This window comes from Macaca mulatta, chromosome 7 (assembly GCF_049350105.2).
Source record: "Macaca mulatta isolate MMU2019108-1 chromosome 7, T2T-MMU8v2.0, whole genome shotgun sequence".
NCBI classification, from domain to species: domain Eukaryota; kingdom Metazoa; phylum Chordata; class Mammalia; order Primates; family Cercopithecidae; genus Macaca; species Macaca mulatta.
The window spans coordinates 42,302,965-42,320,093 of NC_133412.1; positions in this window are offsets into that span (position 1 = coordinate 42,302,965).

Below are 17,129 nucleotides of genomic sequence, written 5' to 3' on the forward strand. Positions count from 1 at the left end.
GGCTCCATGGGCCGGGCGCAGTGGTTCACACCTGTAATCTCAACGCTTTGGGAGGCTGAGGCGGGTGGATCATGAGGTCAGGAGATCAAGACCATCCTGGCTAACATGGTGAAACCCCGTCTCTACTAGACATACGAAAAAAATTAGCCGGGTGTGGTGGGGGGCGCCTGTAGTCCTAGCTACTTGGGAGGCTGAGGCAGCAGAATAGCGTGAACCTGGGAGGCGGAGCTTGCAGTGAGCTGAGATGGCGCCACTGCACTCCAGCCTGGGTGACAGAGCGAGACTCTGCCTCAAAAAAAAAAAAAAAAAAAAAAAAAAAATTGGCTCCAGAAAATTTTTAAAAAGTGGCCCTAGACTATTCAATAAATGGAACTAGAAATTTGGTTACCTATATGAAAAAGAAAAAAGAAATATTTACCTCCCACTATACACAAAAAATCAACTCTAGCTGGATCAATAACTCAAAAAGTTAAAGGTTAAAACCTTTAGGTCAGGCACAGTGGCCTACGCCTGTAATCCCAGAACTTTGGGAGGCTGAAGTAGGAGGATCATTTGAAGCCAGGAGTTCAAGACCAGCCTAGGTAACACAGCAAAACCTCATCTCTACAATAAATACAAAAATTAGCTGGGCGTGATGGCACATGCTTGTGGTTCCAGCTACTCAGGAGGCTGAGGGAGGATCACTTGAGCCCAGGAAGTCGAGGCTGCACTGAACCATGATTGTACCATTGTACTCCACAGAGACTCCCTGTCTCAAAAAAAAAAAAAAAAAGAAAAAAAACCCCAAAACCCAGGCCTGGTGGTTTGAGCCTGCAGTCCTAGCTACTTGAAAAGCTAAGGCAGGAGGATCACTTGAGTCTGAGAGTTGGAGGCTGCAGTGAGCTATGATCTCACCACTGTACTCCTGCCTATGTGACAGAGCAAACTCTTTACAAATCAATTAACAAAAAGATAAAAAATAGGCATTTCACTGAACAGAAAACATGTCTGGCTAATAAACATGAAGACATGTTCAACCTCCTTAATGTTAAGAGAAATACAGATAAGCCCCATAGTGAATATCATTTTACATCCATTTGGTTGGCAAAAGTTAAACACTTTGGACTGGGTGCGGTGGCTCACGCCTGTAATCCCAGCACTTTGGGAGGCCGAGGCAGGTGGGTCACCTCAGGTCAGGAGTTTGAGACCAGCCTGGCCAACATGGTGAAACCCCGTCTCTACTAAAAATACAAAAATTAGCTGGGTGTGGTGGTGTGCACCTGTAATCCCAGCTACTCAGGAGGCTGAGGTGGGAGAATTGCTTGAAGCCGGGAGGGAGAGGTTGCAGTGGGTTGACATCGTGCCATTGCACTCTAGCCTGGGTGAGAAGAGCAAAAATCTGTCTCAAAAAAAAAAAAAAAAGTTAAACACTTTGACAGTACAAAGGGGACAAACGATATGGACCATGAGCTCTCTTTTGCTCAGTTGTTGGGAGTAAAAATTGGCACAACTACTTTAGAAAACAATTTGACATGTTCATGTCAAGCTGAACGTATGTCTAACTAGAGTGGTTGAGTGACTTGCCCAAGCTTATAGCTAGTGCATTTCGGAGCTGGGATTTGAACCAAATTGGCACCAAAAAAGGACAAAGGACACTGATGAAACACTCCCAGACATTGGGGCAACTGCTGGCCAGGGCCGGAATGTTCTGTGACCCCCACAGGGGAAAACTAAGTGAAATATCTGAAAACATCACAAACGTAGACACACTATCACAGCCTCACAGGAAGAAAGGGGACTTACCAGGCATCTGGCCCTGACACAGCGTGAGTTCTGGAATGATGATTGTGGGTGCACTGCCCTCCCTCCCTTCGTTTAGCCACTGTGCAGAGTGAACACCCACAGGTCTCAGCATGTGACTCTCTTCTGCAAGAGTCAGCCCAGTGGGGAGACAGACACCCCGGAGACCTAGATATGTGCTGGGCTGGGTGGCAGTGCCACAGCTAGGCACTTTACTCCCCAACATAAATGTAGGCATTTCTGTGTCTTGTGAGTCCATGAATCCTCATAAGACCCTGTTGAGGAGTTGGGAATTACTGCAGAGCTGTAACAGACAGAAAACCTAGGCCCACAGATGGCCAGTGACCTCCCATGGGCACACAGCTTGAATGTGGCAGAGCAGGGTGTAGAATCCAAGCTTTCTGGTGCTAAACCTTGCAGGATTGTATCAGGTCACACTCCAGACTCCCAAGCCAAGCAAGCATTTAAAAATGCCTTCCCGTGTCCGGGCGTGGTGGCTCACGCCTGTAATCCCAGCACTTTGGGAGGCCGAGATGGGTGGATTACTTGAGGTCAGGAATTTGAGAGCAGCCTGGCCAACATGGTGAAACCCCATCTCTACTAAAAATACAAAAAATATGAGCTGGGCGTGGTGGCACATGACTGTAATCCCAGTTACTCAGGAGGCTGAGGCACGAGAGTTGCTTGAACCCAGGAGGCGGAGGTTGCAGTGAGCTGAGATCATGCCACTGTACTCCAGCCTGGGTGACAGAGTGAGACCCTGTCTCAAAAAACAACAACAACAAAAAAAAGGAAAATGCCCCCCTGTGGGCCACAGGCTCTGCCTTGCAGTGGGGTATCTTCCTGGCTTTCTTCCTCAGAAACAGATGTTTCATCCTCCTACCGTTCTCTTGCCTGGCTCCACAATTGTTGCGAAGACAAACTGGGTGAATCACATCTAAAGCAGAAGCAAGTCTGCATGAACCCCAACACTTCCCCAGTCAATTTCCTGTGTTGGGTTCAGAGGGGTCACTTCAAACTCTCAGCATATTCAAGACAAAACTCTGCCTGTAAGGCCACATCTTGGGATGTGGTTCAGGGGAGGAGGTAGGAATATGTGGCAGGGCCCTCTGGCTATACGGATCTCTCTATCTGCCGGAAACCCTACCACTAAAACCATTCCTTTGTATCATTTCCCCAGAGGGATCTTGGTAATTGTGAAACACCAAACAACTTGGCCAGCCGTGAGTCCCAAATCACAGCTATGAAAGTGCTTTACAGTTTATAAAGTGATTTCGCAGCGAGAAATGGGTTTGCTCCTCATAACAGCTATGAAAGTTAGGGCAGCAATTTAAACGTGTCCATGGAATAGATGAGGACACTGAGTGAGGCCCTGAGAGGCAGAGGAATTCCATAGCCAATCAGAGCCCACACTTGAATACAGGTCTTTCTGCTCCACATTGCATGCACCCCTGATAACTGGGGGTTGCCTTGGGAGCAGATGCTGATGGGACACAGAACAGGCAGATTTTGATAGGAAGGCAGATGGATAAGGGGGAAAGGTTCTAAAGAAGGAGGTGGATGGCAGAGCTTGGCTAGAGGGGAGCAGGAGTCCCCAGGGAATCGAGGATCTGGGCAGGGGAAAGGGTAGCCTGGCAGCAGGGAGAGGTGGAGGATGAACTCTTGGAGCCAGGGCCTGAGTTCTGTTCGGGCCCTGTCCTGAAGCCTGAGGGGCTGGAGTGGACTTCTCCTCTAGGATCTATCTACTCTTTCCTCTCTGAGGACCTGCCAGCTCTCCTGGGAGGCACTCAGGGTATCTTGTGAGCCTGTCAGCACTGACCTTGTCACGCGGCTCATGACTGCTCCTCATGCGACCTCAGATGAGTCAAGAGGGGAAGCAGGCGCAAAAGGCTTCCAGGGGATTCCCAGGATGCAGGCAGCTTGGGGCCCTAGGGGAAAGAGCCTGGGGCTCTTCAAGGCTGGGCTGTGAAACCACTCTCCTCCCAGGATTGAGGGGCAGTCAAAATATCCTCAAACTTAATGTTATTTCTCACCTGCCAAGTGGCAGCAGTGTGGCATTGGGGCATAAAAGCTGCTAACAGTGGGGAAAGGCCTGGCCCAGTGCCAAGCAGGCTGTGGGCATCCCTAGAAGAATGAGCAGCATAACTACAAGCAGGAGTCCCAGGCCCTGGGCACAGAGACACCCCTTTATCGAGACCTGCTACCTGCCAGGCACTTAATTTATTGGTAAATTTAATCAGATTTTGAAAACCACAAAATCTGGATACGTTTGGATTGTTGTATTTGTTGTAATTGTTGGATATAGTTACATATACATGCTATAAAATAAAAGATAGAACTAGACCAAGGGTTCTTAATCTGGCATCTAAGGGAACCCTAAAGATCAAAGGATGGAGTTCAAGGAGTCTAAAAATTTGGAAGAGAAAAAATATATCTTTATTTTCACTAATTTCTATCTGAATTTTAGCATTCTCTTCAATGATGAATGTAGGCAACAAACCACAGCCGTATTAGCAGGACTCGTGATGATGTCACTAGCAATTACAGATATTTTCAAATTATATAATGGTTTTTGAAGATATTTCAAAATATGGTTTACACTCATCACTATTTCAAAATTATAGCAGTTCTTGGACCTATTGTTAGCTCTTGATCTTTCATGCATTAATTAGGAAGCACTATCTAGTACTATGTCAAAATATTTTTTTAAAATTGTTTGATGACTACATTTTAATACAACTGGTTTTCTTTGTAAGCCTATGCTAGCTTATTTTGTGCATTTCAGAACATTATTCTGAGAAGGGGGCCTGCAAGTTTTTACCAAATGACAAAGGAGGCCATGGCACACACAAAAGAGGTTAAGAACCCCTGATCTAGGTCTTCCCTGCAGTATTTTGGGACATACCCACATTTAAAAAATGGATTCTGGCTGGGTCCTGTGGCTCACTCCTATAACCCCGGCACTTTGGGAGGCCAAGGCAGGTGGATCACTTAAGCCCAGGAGTTTGAGACCAGCCTGGGCAACATAGCAAAACCTCATCTCTCCAAAAATTATAAAAAATTAGTCAGGCATAGTGGCATGCACTTGTAGTCCCAGCTACTCAGGAGACTGGGGTTAGAGGATTGCCTCGAGCCCAAGAGGTTGAGGCTGCAGTGGGCCATGATTGTGCCACTGCACTCCAGCCTGCTGGGTGACAGAGTGAGACCCTGCCTCAAAGGAAAAAGGCCGGGCACGGTGGCTCACGCCTGTAATCCCAGCACGTTGGGAGGCTGAGGCGGGTGGATCACCTGAGGTCGGAGTTCGAGACCAACCTGGCCAACATGGTGAAACCCCGTTTCTACTAAAAATACAAAAATTAGCCGAGCATTGTGTGCACGTGCCTGTAGTCCCAACTACTCAGGAGGCTGAGGCAGAAGAATTGCTTGAACCTGGGAGGTGGAGGTTGCAGTGAGACAAGATTGCACCACTGGACTCCAGCCTGGGTGTGACAGAGCAAGGCTCTGTCTCAAAAATAATAAAAAAAAAGATTCTGATTTTTTAGAGACCATCTTCCAGTCACATCAGAAAGTTAAGTGCTGATCTGATTATTTCACTTAATTGCGTAAAATTCAACTCAGTGACATCCCTGGACAGTGAGCAATCCACAGCTCCTCAGTTGAAAAGTCTTCCCCCACAAAAGGGATATACATTGTTTAACTTAAAAGCTGCATGTTGGCCAGGCGCGGTGCCTCACTCCTGTAATCCCAGCACTTTGGGAGGCCGAGGTGGGTGGATCACAAGGTCAGGAGTTTGAGAACAGCTGGGCCAACATGGTGAAACCCTGTCTCTACTAAAAATACAAAAATTAGCTGGGCGTGGTGGCAGGCGCCTGTAATCCCAGCTACTTGGGAAGCTGAGGCAGGAGAATCGCTTGAACCCAGGAGGCAGAGGTTGCAGTGAGCTGAGATTGTGCCATTGCACTCCAGCCTGGGGGACAAGAGCGAGACTTCGTCTCAAAAAAAAAAAAAAAAAAAAAAAACTGCATGTTTTTCTTCATACTTATGTCTAATCATCATAATTAGACAATGTCGTAAGAAGAATGGTTAAAGGACTATTCTGGCCAAGGGTCTTTTGGCCAGAAAAAAGGCTGGCGGTAGAGGGCTGGGGGAGAGGACACAAGACAGCTGTCTTGTTCTTACGAAGGGTGGACCTTACATTCCTGTGTTCAGATCTGGAAGTCTGACAAGGACTCATGGTTTGAAATCAGGACTCCAGGCAGTATGTCCATATAGCCTCTTTTCTCTCTTTCAGCCACTTCTCCCGGGACCGTGGGTCCTCCTGCTGGCTCCCCTCCCTCCTGTGGAGATGTGCTCTGGGAGAAAGGCCATGAGAAAGAAGCTGGTGTTAAGGACAGAGTGGCCGACCCAAAGCGGAGCTGGTTGGGATGCTGGCCAGGGCACTGCCCACCGGTGTGGCTGAGGACCCATCGCCACACCACCCTGAGTCTCAGTCTCCCCAGCTGTAAAATGGGGACAATGATAGCTGCTCTTAGTTGGCAGGCACTAAATGAGATGGTAAATGGGAAAGTATTTGTGGTACAAGGTCACAAGGATCAAAAACTCACTCACACTCAGGTATAGGTGACTGATAATCCTTCAAGAATAGCTTTTCGGAGTAGGCTAAGCCATGTAAATATAAATAACTATTTCTTTTTTTTTTTTTTTTTTGAGACGGAGTCTCTCTCTGTCGCCCAGGCTGGAGTGCAGTGGCGCTATCTCGGCTCACTGCAAGCTCCGCCTCCCGGGTTTACGCCATTCTCCTGCCTCAGCCTCCCGAGTAGCTGGGACTACAGGCGCCCGCCACCTCGCCCGGCTAATTTTTTTGTATTTTTAGTAGAGACGGGGTTTCATTGTGTTAGCCAGGATGGTCTCGATCTCCTGACCTCGTGATCCGCCCGTCTCGGCCTCCCAAAGTGCTGGGATTACAGGCTTGAGCCACCGCGCCCGGCCTAAATAACTATTTCTGTTTTTCTTTTTCTTTTCTTTTTTTTGAGACAGAGTCTTGCTCTGTTGCCAGGCTGGAGTGCAGTGGTGTGATCTTAGCTCACTGCAACCTCCACCTCCCAGTTTCAAGCGATTCCCCTGCCTCAGCCTCCCCAGTAGCTGGGACTACAGGCGCGCGCCACCATGCGTGGCTTCACCATGTTGGCCAGGATGGTCTCAATCTCCTGACCTCGTGATCTGCCTGCCTTGGCCTCCCAAAGTGTTGGGATTACAGGCAAGAGCCATCACGCCCAGCCAGAAATAACTATTTCTATGTAAACTGGGGATCAAGTCTAGGTCAAAGGACCGACTTTCTTTTCCAGTGGTGAACTCCCCCTTCCCTTCACGTGGATGGGAGAAATAGCACAGGTTCAGAATCAAACACTGCTGGGATTAAATCCTGGCTCCTCCATGCCCTACATCCGGCCTTAAGCAAGATGGTTCCACTTCTTTGAGACTTACTTTATCATATGTTAAGTGGGGATAATAACAGGACGCACCCCCAGTGCTGTTGTGAAAATTAGATAAAATCCTCTGTGAAGAGCACTCAGCACAGAGGTATGGGAAGAAACACCTCAAAAATGTTTATTAGGCCAGGTGTGGTCGTTCACGCCTGTAATCCCAATACTTTGAGAAGCCGAGGCGAGAGGATTGCTTGAGCCCAGGAGTTTGAAACTGGCCTAGGCAACCCCATCTCTACAAAAAGTAAAAAAAATTAGCCAGGTGTGGTGGTGCATGCCTATAGTCCCAGCTACTCAGGAGGTTGAAGTAGGAGGATGGCTTCAGCCCAGGAGGTTGAGGCCACAGTGACCTGTGATTGCACCAACTACACCCCAGCCTGGGTGACAGAGCAAGACCCTGTCTCAAAACAGCAAAAAAGTTTATCTATATATATGATCATGATTATTCAGGATCCAAATCCTACTGAGTGAATGAATGGAGTAATTAAGGTGGGCTGGGCTGCGCCAAGGGCTACTGTAGTAAGGGGGCTGCAGGTAGATGGAACCCCCTCCAAACCCTTCCCGCACCACAGGGCTTCCTCCTGAGAGGGTAGACACTGCCCCACAGGCCCTTTTGTGTCAGGCCTTAGAGTGTGTGTACTCGACCTCCATGATGGCCTCCTCTTCTGGAGCTGACCCCAGACCGCAGGGTCAGCTGGCAAGAGCCTTGGCAGGGATTTGTGACCTCTTTCAGTCCCTTGGGCCCAAGAAGTTCGCCGACTGCTAGGCCTGATGCTCAGCTGCATGGAACTGGCCCCCTTGGCCAGGCCTGGAGGCCCAAGAGGGAGGGCCCCAGAGTACAGCTGCCTCCTCAGAGAGCCCCAGAGTCTCCCTCCTGTCAGATGGCTCCTCAGACAATGAGCAAGGCTGAAACTGAGCCTGACAGAGGAGAATAGGAGCCGGGACCTAAAACAAGGAGTGAAAACAGAGAGGAAGGGCACCCACACAGGTCAAGTGGGGGAGCTTCAAGACCTCAGAGCTGACTCCAGGGGCTGCAGCTCACACTTCTGAGGCCTGCCTTTCCTCCTTAACACACACACACACAGACCACACACACACCACACACACCACACACACCACACACACCAGGGCCCAGAGCTGCATGACCCCTAGAGCAGTGGTCCCCAACCTTTTTGGCACCAGGGACCAGATTTGTGGAAAACACTTTTCCATGGACCTGGGGATCGGGGGTGGGGGACAGTTTCATCAGGCATTCGATTCTCATAAGGAGCGCACAACCTAGATCCCTCACAAGCAGAGTTCACAATAGGGTTCTCGCTCCTATGAGAATCTAACGCGGTTGCTGATTTGAGAGGAGGCAGAGCTCAGGCGATAGTGATCGCTAGCTGGACACTCACCTCCTGCCCTGTGACCTAGGGTTTGGGAACCCCTGCCCTAGGGGGACCAGATAGGAGGGACCACCTCAGGAATCACCTTGTGTTTGCAAACCAACGTGGCCAGAGACCACTATTTACTGCCGCTGACCAAGGGTCTTCCAGTCCTGTTTCTAAAGTTTCAGCCATTCATGCATCACTTTCCAGATTTTTGCTATTTAAACTATTATCCATTTAATATTTTCCTTTAAATCAAGTCCTTTTAAAACTTAGCCTAGTCGCATCCAGACATGGTAGCTGACATCTATAATCCCAGCACTTTGGGAGGTGGAGGTGGGTGGATTGCTTGAGCTCAGGAGTTTGAGACCAACCTGGGTAACATGGCAAAACCCAGTCTTTACCAAAACTATAAAAATTAACTGGGTGTGGTGATGCATGCCTGTGGTCCTAGCTACTTGGGAGGCTGAAGTAGGAGGATCACTGGAGCCTGGGAAGTTGAGGCTGCCGTGAGCTGTGATTGCACCATTACACCCCAGCTTAAGTAACAGAACAAGACCCTGTCTCAAAAAAAAAAAAATTAAAAATTAGAAAACAAACAGGGCCGGGCGGGGTGGCTCAAACCTGTAATCCCAGCACTTTGGGAGGCCGAGACGGGTAGATCACGAGGTCAGGAGATCAAGACCATCCTGGCTAACACGGTGAAACCCCGTCTCTACTAAAAAATACAACAACAACAAAAAACTAGCCGGGTGAGGTGGCGGACGCCTGTAGTCCCAGCTACTTGGGAGGCTGAGGCAGGAGAATGGCGTAAACCCGGGAGGTGGAGCTTGCAGTGAGCTGAGATTCGGCCACTGCACTCCAGCCTGGGTGACAAAGCGAGACTCTGTCTCAAAAAAAGAAAAAAAAAAAAAACAGGCCAGGTGTGGTGGCTCATGCCCATAATCTCGGTACTTTGGGAGGCCAAGGAGGGTGGATCACTTGAGGTCAGGAGTTCGAGACCTGCCTGGCTAACATGGCAAAACCCCGGCTCTACTGAAAATACAAAAATTAGCCAGGTATGGTGGCAGGTGCCTGTAATTCCAGCTACTTAGGAGGTTGAGGCAGGAGAATTGCTTGAACCCGGAGGTTGCAGTGAGCCAAGATCATGCCACTGCACTTCAGCCTGGGTGACAGAGCAAGTCTCTGTCTCAAAAAATAAAAATAATATAAATAAAAAACAAACAAAAAACTTAGCCTAGTCACAGGGCATACTTTCTGTGAAATCATGAATTTGATGAGTTAGTTTATTTTGTCCCGACTTATATTTGGATCAATATATTGTCGAAGTAATGATAATAATTTTATTTTTTAAATTTTATATACTTATTTATTTTAGAGACAGGATCTCTCTGTTGCCTGGGCTGGTGTGCAGTGGTGCATTCATAGCTCACTGCAGCCTTGAACTCCTGGGCTCAAGGAGTTCACCTCAGCCTCCCAAGTAGCTGGAACTACAGGCATGCCCCACCACACCTGGCTAATTTTTGAGATACTTTTGTAGCCGGGTGCGGTGGCTCACGCCTGTAATCCCAGTACTTTGGGAGGCCGAGGTGGGTGGATCACGAGGTCAGGAGTTCAAGACCAGCCTGGCCAAGATGGTGAAACCCCATCTCTACTTAAAAATACAAAAAAATTAGCTGGGCGTGGTGGCACGCACCTGTAATCCCAGCTACTCCGGAGGCTGAGGCAGAGAATTGCTTAAAAACCTGCAGGGGCGGAAGTTGCAGTGAGCCGAGATCGCGCCACTGCACTCCAGCCTGGGCGACAGAGCAAGATTCCATCTCAAAAAAAAACGACCTTTAGAAGTTCATTTGACAGCACAGTGGGACATGAACTTGGAGTCTCGGATGTGCAGTCCTGACCTTGCTCCCAACACTGCTCAGGAAAGACATTCTTCCCGCTCTACCTTCCCACCTCTCCTCCCAGGCTCCTGTGATCCTCACAGGGAAAGCTAGAGCTTCTATAAAAAATGCTCTAATTGATTCTTAACAGGAAGTGAGAGCTTTTTCACTCTGAATTGACAACCACAGCAGCTATACACACACACACACACACACACACACACACAGTTAAGGTTTAAAGATCTGTCCCCTCTGAAACTCATGTTGAAACTTAATCCCCAATATGGCAGTAGTGAAAATCGGGACCTTCAAGAGGTTATTGGGCCAGAGGACTCTGCCCTCATGAACAGATTCATTCATTCATGGATTAATGGATTAATGGGTTCATGGATTAATGGGTTATCACGGGAATGGGACTGGTGGCTTTATAATAAGAGGAAGAGAGATCTGAGCTAACATGCTCAACCCCCTCATCATGTGATGCCCTGCAGGGCCTCAGGACTCTGCAGAGTCCCCATCACCAAGAAGGACCTCACAGGGTGCGGCCCTTCAGCCTTGGACTTCTCAGCCTCCACCACTGTAAGAAAGAATTCCTTTTCTTTATAAATTACCCAGTTTCAGGCATTCTGTTACAAATAACAGAAAACAGACTAAGATACACACACCCCAAGTTTGTACACAACCATGTGCACACACACAGTCACCTGCCCGTACTCCTACGCATTCAGGCACCCAGCTGGGAACACAGTGTGCCTTTCTTTCTAGTGCCATGAGATACCTATTTGGAGGCTTCCAGCTTGTGCCCTCTGACCTGCCTTACATTTTGATAACAGAGGGTGGATTTGAGGGGGAAGAGCAGAGACCACAAGACCAGGCAGGTGTCTCCTCAGTGACTTCACTGCAGGGATTCAATGGGAAGCAAGGGCCACCACACCCTAGGCTGGGCCTTATGGCTGAGACTCATCAGTCTCAGGCCTGGAGAGGCTGCTCTCGGTCCAGCAGGCCTGACTGACAGGGAAACCATTTGTCATTGGGCTCCAATCCCAAGTAGCTGGGATTACAGGCGTGCACCACCACGCCCGGCTAATTTGTTTTGTATTTTTAGTAGAGATGGGGTTTCACCATGTTGGCCAGGCTGGTCTCGAACTCCTGACCTCAGGTGATCTGGCGCCTTGGTCTCCCAAAATGCTGGGATTACAGCCCTGAGCCACCTCACCCGGCCAGACGAATGTTTGTTGCATGAACGTCTTGCCCCTCACATCTGTGCTCCGTTCAACCTTCCTCGCCTCTCCTTTTTCTTGCTGACCTGGCTGTGGCCACAGTACTTTCCTAGGAGGAGGCCGATGCTGGCGCGGAAGGAACTCGGTGAAGGAGTCAGGGACCCCCAACTCGGCTCTCGCGAGCTTGCTGTGTGACCTCAGACCAGTCACCTTCCCTCTCCTGGCCTGGGTTTCCACACCTGCACAATGGGTACAGCAACCTCAGCTGCCTGGCATCTCTGACGCGAAGGCCAAATGAGAAAAGGTGAGAAGCTGGTCGCAAAGCAGTAAAAAAAGCCTTCAGCGCCGAAGCCGGGGAGGAAGCCGCTGATGAGGCTATTGCTGAGAAGTGTGAAGACCCCACCCCCAGAGGATCCGCTTTTGAAGAGGGACCCGGGGGATGCGTAGGGGGAAACTGCCTTCCTCTTCCTTCAGTGGAAAAGGCTGTGCTCATGTCGCTGTGAAACGAAGCTATTTTTATGTAGTACAACTGCGATTATGACAGGGCCTCTTCCTGAAGGGGAAGGGCGGGGAGGAGACCTGAGTCATCAGTGGGGCGGTCGGCCCCACAGACCGACACAGGCAGCGTGTGGAGACCAGGCCCCCGGCCCTGCCTTCCGCAGGTAGAGGCCCCAGAGAGGGGAAGGGGCCGACCACTTGCTCCAGCCAGCCACTGGGCTGGGAACCTGTCAATCCTGGTTGATCTTCCAATGAGCTGTGAGCTGCTCCTCCGGGAGGAACTAGAGGAGGCTGGAAAGGGGGCCTGGCGCGTGCTTCCCTCTCAGTGGGGCTGACTGGCTGGACTCGCCGGTCTCTAGTGTGCGCCCCATGCTGTGTTTAGATGCCTGACGTGTCCCATTGAACTCGTCCTGCCCCCCAAGTAGGGACGATTTACCTCCATTTTCTAGATAAGGCACCGGGGGCTCCGCGAGGGGATGTGGCGGACTGGAGTCTCGCTGCACTCCTGACGGGACTGAGTGCGGGACTGAGGGAGGCAACAGGAAGAATGAGTATTTTCTTTACTGGAAGGGCAGGGAAAGGTTTCCTTCAGAAGGTGACATTTGAGCTGGGCCCTAAACAATGAGCAGGATTTAGCTGTCTTGAGGAGGGAGAGAGGGAAGGGCATGTGACCCGGAAAGGACGCAGCCTGGGTAAAGGCAGGGAAGTGTGCATGGCTTGTTTGGGGGTGTCGAGCAGGTTGGGGGGCTGGGTGGGGAGTGGCCGGGGGGCGTAGGTAAGGGAGGGCCTGGCATGACAGGCTAAGGGGTGTGGGCTCCTTGGGGTTCCCTCAGCGCTTTGCAGGCCCTGGGCATCCTCCCAGAGGTGTGGCCCTGCAGAGAGAGGGGAGGGAGCCCACCGCGGGAGGCGAGCGGAAGGAGTGGCCTGTCAGGTGGGTTTCCTGCCCTGGAGCCTGAGCTCAGGCAGTGGCTGCCGTGCCCCGCCGCCACCCTCCTCTGCCGCCTCCTCCACGCCAGCACTTTTGCATACAGTACTCCCTTCAGTCGTCACAGCCACCTGCAAGGTGAATATTACCACCTCCATTTCATGGGGGAGGTAACAGGTTTAGAGAGGTTAGAGGAGCCGCCCCAGGTCACACAGTCCCTCTTGATATTCTTCAACAAAAGAATCCTCTCTGAGCCCTGCTGTCAGTCAAGGGAACAACCAACAACCTCCTTCCTTCAGAAGGACCCTGAGACTGCAACCCAAATGTAATCGTCTGCCTCCAAGCACCCTCTGCACAGACTCAGCTGTTAAATATAGATTTTGTTCTCTTTACATATTACAGATGGGGAAACTGAGGCCTAGAAAGGAAGAGACTTGCTTGGGGCCCCACAAATGGACCTAGAGGTGACTGGTGAGCCTCTTTTGAGCTGGGGTTCTAGCCCAGCTGGGAAATTGAGCAAAGAGGGATAAGTGGGTTACAGCTCAAGTACTGGGGGTGCTTTGGGGCTTCTAGGAGATCAGAGCGGAAAGGCATTCAGCCCTTTAATCCCACTCCAGAGCTTCAGACTATTCCTTCTGAAGACACTTTACTGCGATCTGTCTGAAAAGTGTGCCAATAAATATGCAAATTTTGGTGACTTGAGGGTCCTCTAGAGTTGCACAGGGCACAATTTGCAGATTTGTGAGTGATCACTCAGCCCTGAAGATGGAGTGAGGTCTCTGGCAACTCCCTTTCTCCCTCCCTTCTCTATCCCTCTCTTCTTCTTCTTTGTCCCTCTCAGACTGGGACTGGGGGTGGGGACTGGGGGTAGGGACGAGGGGGGTGGATTTCCTACCAGGGTGGGAGAAAGAAGGGTGAAGGAAGTAGGGTAGGAGGAGGGGGAGGGTAGAACTTATTTCTGCTCTCAGAAACCGAAACCAAAAGTCCTGGCAGGAGTTAATGTGAGAGGGAGGTCTGTAGCAAGAGGCTGAGAAGCAAAGCCTTCACATCTGAGGACAGCAGCCCTGTCAGAGACGTCCTGGCTGCAACCTTAGTGTCACTTAGACCAGGCCTTGCCTCTCATGCTGACAAGAAGCATGCAAAAGCAGAGTCTCTTTTCTCCAGGGATACCAGAGGCCCCTCCAGACCTTACAGTGCCCAGCACTGGTGTTAGGATCATTGCTGTAAAGGGGAGGGGAGCACTAACTCAAGTCACCAAGTAATCTAGTAGCCCAAGAGTGGGTAACCCTTTGTCTTGGCTGACATTAGTCTGTGTGGACGTGCCATGTCCATGAGGCTGAGGCTGGGGGCAGCTGGCATCTGTGTGTCTAGCATAATGGGGATCCTCTTTCCCCAAGTCAAGCTTAGGATGTTTGGCATAACATAGATTTTTTTTTTTTTTTGGGAGGCGGGGACAGAGTCTCGCTCTGTCACCCAGACTGGAGTGCAGTGGCGCAATCTCGGCTCACTGCAAGCTCCGCCTCCCAGGTTCACGCCATTCTCCTGCCTCAGCCTCCCGAATAGCTGGGACTACAGGCGCCCGCCACCACATCCGGCTAATTTTTTGTATTTTTAGTAGAGACGGGGTTTCACTGTGTTAGCCAGGGTGGTCTCGATCTTCTGACCTCGTGATCCGCCCGCCTCAGCCTCCCAAAGTGCTGGGATTACAGGCGTGAGCCACTGTGCCCGGCCTTAACATAGATTTTTGTGATCCACCTGGCTGTGAGAGGTCATTTAGGTGCCACAATAATGGATTCTTTGGGGGCACTTCATACTCTGTTATAAAACAATGGGACAAAATATTTGCAACCTGGACTTGTCTTTTAAAATTCATAGTGTGTGCCCACTATTTCTTGTGAACTTTTTTTTTTTTTTTTTGAGACGGAGTCTCGCTGTGTCTCCCAGGCTGGAGTGCAGTGGCGTGATCTCGGCTCACTGCAAGCTCCACCTCCCAGGTTCACGCCATTCTCCCGCCTCAGCCTCCCAAGTAGCTGGGACTACAGGCGCCCACCACCACGCCTGGCTAGTTTTTTGTATTTTTAGTAGAGACGGGGTTTCACCATGTTAGCCAGGATAGTCTCGATCTCCTGACCTCGTGATCCACCCGCCTCGGCCTCCCAAAGTGCTGGGATTACAGGCTTGAGCCACCGCGCCTGGCTCTTGTGAACTTTTTGATTCAACGAGCCAATTGTGTACTGGGAATCCAGATGCTGCCCCTCCCTTGAGGCTTGCTGGGTCCTCTGTGTAGGGATTGACTCTGTTCCCAGCGCCGTGGCTCCCAGTTCCAGACTGGCAGCCCTTTGAGTGGCTGAAACTGTTTAATTCATCTTTGTATCTCCCATGATGATAGGAGCCTCCTGTCTCCTCAGGGGTTCTCAGAGTGTAAGTTTCTGTCTTCTTCATTCATCCCTCTGAGGCTGACATACCTGTGCTGGCCTCACAGGGGCAGAGAAGAATGGGGAGTATGCAGGGGGAGGTGGACTGATGGATCAGGGCACAGGGGAACCTGGCTCCACCATTTCCCAGCCCGGAGGCCTTGGACAAGTTACATTTCTGAGTCTCGGTTTCTTCATCTGTAAATGGGGATAATTTAAATAGTTGACTTTTACTGAGCACATTCTCTGGGTCAGGCACTGCGTTAAGCATATTGCATGCAGACTTATTCAGAAAGCATTTATGAGGGCCTCCAATGTGTAAGGAACACTGCAGTATCAGAAGGAGAGGCTTGAAGAAGATAGGTGACTGGCCAAGGTCAGATGCAAGTGAAGGAGTGGCAGAACTTGTACCCCAGAGCCCACTCTTATAACAAGCCCTCTGTATTGGACGGCCCCAGCAGACCCGAGAGGACAGGCCAGTGGAGAGCTCAGCACGGAGTCAGCTGGGGGAGACTGCTCTGTGGTGTGGTCCTGTTTTCTCAGTGGAGGCCAGGCCCAGCTGTCCTGGAAGGAGCTAGAAGCCTGAATTCAGGTTGTGGAGCAGTGAGAGTCCAGCCCCACACAGGATGCCATGGGAGGAGGCCCTTCAAACTGGGATTCTGAAAGAACACATCCAATAGGAGGGGCAAGGGCTGCTGAGGGCCTTGAGGAAGGGGCATGGGCTACCCCTGAGCAGGCCCTTCACTTGTGGCCTTAGCTGCCCCTACAGAAGGCTGGAGCCTGAGAGGAAGCCAGCCAAGGGAGCAGTGGAGGAGGAAGCTGGTCACATTCAGGTCTGTCTGACTCACGGGATCTGGGCTGAAGGACATAGGTCTGGGAGTGCCCCAGAAAATATCTCATTGATATGGGAACAGTCCTAATTTACTGCACTGCCTCTGGGGAGTAGGCGTAGCCTCCTTTCCCTGCACCCCAGGGGGTGAATCCACTTCCCCACTCCTACCAGTGACCTCAGGCAGATGAGCCCAAGTAGAGAAAACTGTGATTTGGTCAAAGACTCCTCTTGGCAGAAGCTGGCAGACTTCTAGGCCAGCCAGAGGAGATGGGCCTGCAGTGCACAGCCCCAGGGACTCGACACGTGTACACATAGCACCCACAGGGACAGGATGTGAGGGCCAGGCTGGGCAGATGCAGGGAAGACTTGAAGCCACCCTTGCTCTTCTCCCCTACGCCTCAAGTCCTCAGTCAATCCTGTTGGCTCCAGCTCCACAGCACCAGCCTCTTCTGGTTCTTTTCCACTGTCTTTTGAGCCTCCCCCTTACCAGCCTTCCTGCTTCTACCCTTGACCCATAGTCTGTTCTCAACACTGCAGCCAGAGTGATAGTGTTAAAGATCATATCACTTCTGGGTTCAAAGCCTTCCAGTGTGCCCTCATCCATCCCAACTTCACCAAGAGCAAATGCCAAGCCCCCACCTCCCAAAACATACCTCTTAGATACTATTTCCTACTCCTCTCCCCATTCCTCACTCTGCATCAGCCACTCTGGCTTTCTTGCTTTTCTG